Source organism: Papio anubis, unplaced genomic scaffold (assembly GCF_008728515.1).
Source record: "Papio anubis isolate 15944 unplaced genomic scaffold, Panubis1.0 scaffold432, whole genome shotgun sequence".
Lineage (NCBI taxonomy): Eukaryota > Metazoa > Chordata > Mammalia > Primates > Cercopithecidae > Papio > Papio anubis.
The window spans coordinates 25,928-31,842 of NW_022164494.1; the positions used below are offsets into that span (position 1 = coordinate 25,928).

General features: G+C 43.3%; 1 pseudogene; it reads right to left on the reverse strand.

Moving 5' to 3' along the window:
* Positions 1-470: 470 nt before the first annotated feature.
* On the reverse strand, positions 471-3,717 carry LOC110740354 (annotated as a pseudogene).
* Between the last annotated feature and the right edge of the window lie 2,198 nt (positions 3,718-5,915).

The following is a 5,915-nucleotide window of genomic DNA, read 5'->3' on the forward strand; positions in this document are numbered from 1 at the left end:
CCACACCACTATAATCCCGGCAGTTTTGGGAGGCCAGAGGCAAGTGGATCACCTGAGGGTCCGGGAGATGGAGACCACAGCCTGGTCAGCATGGGTGAAACTCCCATTTTCTGCAAAGTAACAAAAAATTAGCCATGCATGATGCTGGGCACCTATAACCTCCAGATACTTGGAAGGCTGACAGGAGAGGCAAGCTTGAAGCCAGGAGACCTACAGTGGCAGTCTGGGCCGAGATTTGTGCCACTGCCACTCAGCCTGGGTGAAAAAAATTCCATCTCATGGGGAAAAAATAGAAGTCAGGAAGTAGAGAGCAGTGAGCAGCTTTTTCACGTATTTTGGCTAAGTGGGGATTAAGCTTGGGAGGCTTCCTGGGCATCAGGGCTGCAGATGTTTTGCTTAGAGAGATGTCCTCTTGATTCCTCCTTATCCCACATTCACAAACATTGAGAAACAGAGCCTACAATCAGAAATTGCAAGCTGATTATTTTATTGGTATATTGAAGTTACAGCTATGACCACCTTCTTCCAACGTCATGGCATTTGAATCATTTGAATCACTATCGTCTTCTTATTCATTTCCTGAAACAAACAGACAAGGAAGTTCATAGACCAGACTTGACTTGGCAGGAAATGTCTAATTCCTCCCTGGTGTTACTGCGGTAGAGTACATGAGAGCACATCCCCTCTCTCCCCATCCCTTCTACCTCCTGTGTTTCCTTTCTAAGTTTTTGTGTGTTCACTATTTTGATGCCCTTCCTTTGCACAAAGTGTGCTCCAAATTGTTCCTGATGTGATGAAAAGATAAGATCATTCTTGGCTTGTTATTACTTGCTGCTGAATTTCTCCAGGGATATATTTACACAATGGTAACCGGAATATATTCTATAATAGTGAGAAGCTGAAACCACCCTCAGTGTCCAGTGACAAGGATTGGTTAAAGAAATCACAGTGCAATCAAATAATGGAATAGCGTAAAATTGTCAAAGCAAACAGATAAACACTAAAGAGATTTACTCATGTAGAAATGTCCAAAGAAATGTATTATTTAAATGACTAGCATATGTACCTGCATATAAATTATGATCTTAGTTCTGGGGGAAAACTATTCTAATTGTTTACATACACAAAAATATTTCAAAGAGAATATGCCATTAAGTTAACAGTGGTAGTTTTCTAAAGGAGAGCAGGCTGCTGGATGAGTTATGCCTTTAAATTTAGTTTTATATTTTTCCATTCCATTAGATATTTGTTGCTAGCTTAATCATGTACTTACGGAAAAGTAAGAATTTAAAACATGAGACACCATTTAGCTGCTGAAAGTTCAGGGACCACTTGGCAGGAATACTGGACTAGAGAGGCTAATGTAAGGCAGGACGGAGCAAACAGTGCTCAGGTGAAAACTTTAAATGGGAGGTCTCTGAGTTTGTGGACAGAAAACAGAGTGCCAGAGCGAACATGGTACTACTTCCTCATTGCCCATACAATTTAAGACAGATTATTTGGAATGTTGTTTCTCAACATGAGAATTCCTTCAAGAGCCTGTTACAAATATAGGGCCTTGTTGCCCATTTCCAGAATATCTGAACACAAATCTTTAGAAATGGGTTCTAGGACAATACGATGTCAATGGGCTTTTAGTTGATTCTTTGTCACAGGAAAGCTGGAGACCTGTAGCAGTTAGAGCACTTGGTGAAGAATCAACTGGAATCATACCTGTCATTGAATCCTAGATTACTGGGGAGACTGTCCCTGGGGAGGTCCGGCGGGTCTGCCCCCTTGAGGAGGGGATGGTGGTCCCTGGGGCCTTCCTGGAGGTGGGGGACCTTGAGGTCTGTTGCCTCCTTGTTGGGGTGGTCCTTGTGGCCTTCCTGGAGGTGGGGGACCTTGAGGTCTGTTGCCTCCCTTGTTGGGGTGGTCCTTGTGGCCTTCCCTGGAGAAGTGAGGGACCTTGGTCTGTTGCCTCCCCTTGTGGGTGATACTTGTGCTGCAAGAGTGAGGGTTGGTAGTGTCTGTTGCCTCCTTGGGGTGGTCCTTGGCTTTCCTGGAGGTGGGGACCATGGTTTTGTTGCCTCCCTTGTTGGGGTGGTCATGTGGCCGGAGGTGGGGACCTTGATTTGTTGCCTCCTTGCTGGGGTTGTCCTTGTTGATGTTCTGGAGGAGAAAGAGAGAAGGGAAAGACAGAGTAAAAGCCCACACAAGATTCACTGAATAGTTGCAGTAAATTTTGACCAGCTAGGGTAACAAGCTGAGGGGAAACGCACAAAAATGGGACCAACACACTAATTTCTTTGCATTTTTGGTGAAGACTTTGATCTCTGGAATAGAGAGCGTGGGAAAAAGAACAAAGCAGTTGGGGGACTCTCAGTATAAAGAGGAGTCAGAATGAGGATGCTGCCCAGTCGTCTGTCATCTCCCAGGAGGCACTCCTGGCCAGGGGGATGAGTCAACCCACTCCTGTTGTCATCTAAGCCAAGCATCTCTGCCATTCAATTTGGTGGCCTGCTCACGGTCCCCAGAATCAAGCTTGCATGAAGATTGCCTCTTATTAGTAGCACTAACATTAGTCAATTCCTGAAAGGAAAGTGTTGATAAGAAGACACTGGAGAGCTGATCCATTTTGTGAGCAAAAAGACAGTTAAAACAGTTGAGAGCCAAATTGGGATTTACCTGATATTACGGGAGGTGCTGGCTGACATCTAGAAGAAACACAGATGATGGGAAAAGTTACATCTCGAATCTTTCAAAGACTCCTGCAGTGTCCTACAGGAAAGGGTCTTCTCACCACCCTTTGGTCTAAGTTAATTCGTCCATCTTATTGGCTTGCCGAGGAGAAAGCTGTAAGATGACACAGTTCATTGCATGACACAGAGCAACAACCATGAACTCAGCCTTGCAGAAAGAGCCTTTTTCCCTCCCTATGGCATCTGAAGACTTAATGTGGATTTTGGATTTTACACATGCCAGGGACTGTCTAGTTTGGTATTCTTATGCCCTCCACCTCCTAGAAATACATTGCTTATGTGAAGTGCTTTCTCAGTAGAAGTAAGCAAGGGTAATCATTGCAATACAATCTTACCCATCCCACTCCCAGCCCATTGAAATACAGCATGTAGGGGAGAGATAAACGACAATCATTGGCTCTGATATTTCTAGATCTCTAGTTAGACAGAGACAAGTGTTCCATCCAGTTCTCTCTCTGCAGTATCTCTGATGTGTGTTTATTTCCATCATCCCTGCTGATTCACTGCACAGCAAAGCCACCATCATCCCTCTGTACTTAATGAGATCAGTATAGGATGCTCGCAACTGGACTTCTCTGAATCTGCCTTGCATTCTCCACTGCATCCTTCACAGCACAGTCATATCTCTCTATAAAGGCAAATCTTACCTTCTCATTCCCCTGGAACAAATTTTTTATTGGATTTCATTGTACATTAAATACATTAGAACCCTTAGTGTGGAATGAGGGTGCAATCGGTCTCCTGATCCCAGGCATGAAAACTCTGCAGCCCCATCTGGGTTTTCCTTCTCTTCTCTTCCCCCTAATTACCATTATCACCTCCTAAGCCCCAATCAGGGTCACCGCATCTTCTCCCCCTTTTGTTTTACCTTCATTTAAATTCTGAGCTGAGCTCAGGGCCAGCAGGGCCACTGACAGCAGAATCAACAGCATCTTGCAGGAGGCTCTGGAGGTGCTCCCAACTCTGTGCTGGGAGGAACGGGGCAGCTCCCTTTTTAAAGAGGATCAGAACAATGACTGTACAGGCTCCTACAGTGGGGGCCTCACCAGCACCAGAGACTGGGTTCTGCTTTGTTCGCTGCAGGTCATGTGTATCCCTTATTTCTCTTTGATTCGCTAGCCCAGAGGGATGGGTTGGGTCGGATATGTTGCTAGTGTCTTATTTCTAAAAGGTACAATTAGGACTTGAACTGGTTTTAAAGAACTGTGTCCAAGCCGCCAGCACTGTGTCATAATTGAACTTTAGATACCATGAGAGTTTCAATCTTTTATAAGACTATTATCAGCTTTTCCACTGTGCTATTTATTTCTGTTTATGTGTGTGTGAGCAGCAATGCTACAGCCAGCAATGAAGATGGTCAATATCTCCGGATCTTTTATGGCCTATGTCCTCCCTCTTGTGGGGTGGTGGGAAGGTAAGGTATCTAAATTTTGATCTTGATAGAGATGGCTTCTGCCTATCTGTGAGATGTGAGGACAGCACACTCCCTGGGCCACCTGAGGCTTGACAGAATGCTGCCCGCCCAGCCTGCTCAGGCACAAACTGTTGTTTCGCTTTGTGGGGATCTCACTCCAGCTCAGGCAAGGCTTGGTGTTTGTGCAACACAGAAAGGCTGTTATAATTTTCAAGGCACAGGTGCTATTAATGCAAATGGACACAGAAACGCAGGAATTTCTGGGGCCGAAAACTGAATACAGAGTTCTGTGAGGGAGCCATGTGATGTTATGTCGCTAAGCTTCCTTGTACTCTTCCACTGCTAGAATATTCTATAAAAATTCACCACTCATTGCGTTAGCTAAGACCATTGGAAAAGCACAGTATTAGGGTGGGAGTGACCTGGAAATTTTCGGTGCAGAGTGTCTCTGGCTTCCCTTAGTTCTGAAAGGGAATTCTATTTACAATAGCAAAGACTTGGAACCAACCCAAATGCCCATCAATGATAGACGGGATTAAGAAAATGTGGCACATATACACTGTGTAGTACTATGCAGCCATAAAAAAGGATGAGTTCATGTCATCTGTAGGGACATGGGTAAAGCTGGAAAGCATCATTCTCAGCAAACTATCACAGGGACAAGAAAACCAAACACTGTATATTCTCACCATAGGTGGGAATTGAACAATGAGAACACTTGGACACAGGAATGGGAATGCCACACACCGGAGCCTGTCCCGGGATGCAGGGAGGGATAGCATTAGGAGATATACCTAATGTAAATGATGAGTTCATGGGTGCAGAAAACCAACATGGCACATGTATACGTATGTAACAAACCTGCACGTTGTGCACACGTACCCTAGAACTTCAAGTATAGTAATAAAAAAAAAATTACAGGTCTGCCAACCTGCAGGACTCTTCACGTCCCCCTGTCACTCACCACCATCAAATGTACTGGCTGATGACAACTTGACAATTCATAAACACAGGGGAGGGGAAGAATCGTAAAAGAATACATGTTCCACGAGTTAAATGGCACCACGAGGAGGCAATCATATGAATTCAGAATGTGAGATATTCTTAAAGGCAACTGGCCTAGCTGCTTCAAAATATCAGTGTTATAAAAATGCATGAAGAAATGAATGAATGAATGAATGAGGGAACTCTTCTAGATCAAAACAAACTAAAGAGACTCAACGGAATGCAATGTGCAACCCTTGATTAACGTCTAGTTTGGAAACAAGAAAGCCAGAAAGAAGTATTTGGAAGAATTGGGGAATGTGAATGTGGATTAACTATTAGATGATATTGTAGAATCACTGATTTCGAGTTTCTGATGCAGGAGGTGATAATGGTATTGTTGACATGTAAGAGAGTGTCCTTGTTCTTCAGAGCTGCAGGCTGAAGCATTTAGTGGCACAGTGTCAATATATCTGCAACTTACATTCAAATAGTTTGTGTATATATATAATATCTATATTTTATATATCTATATATTTTATATATAGATATTTTATATATATATATGACACCATGGTGAATTATATACATACATACACCTAGAAAGAAACAAGCAGCTAAGGTCAATGATGCACAATCATTAAATCTAGGTGAAGAGTTTATGGGTATGATACAATTTTTTCAACATATCGGTGTGTGGAAAATTTTTCACAATAAAATATTAAGGAAAAAAATAAATTCTCCAAGTGCCTGCCATATTCCTCACTGTGCTACAG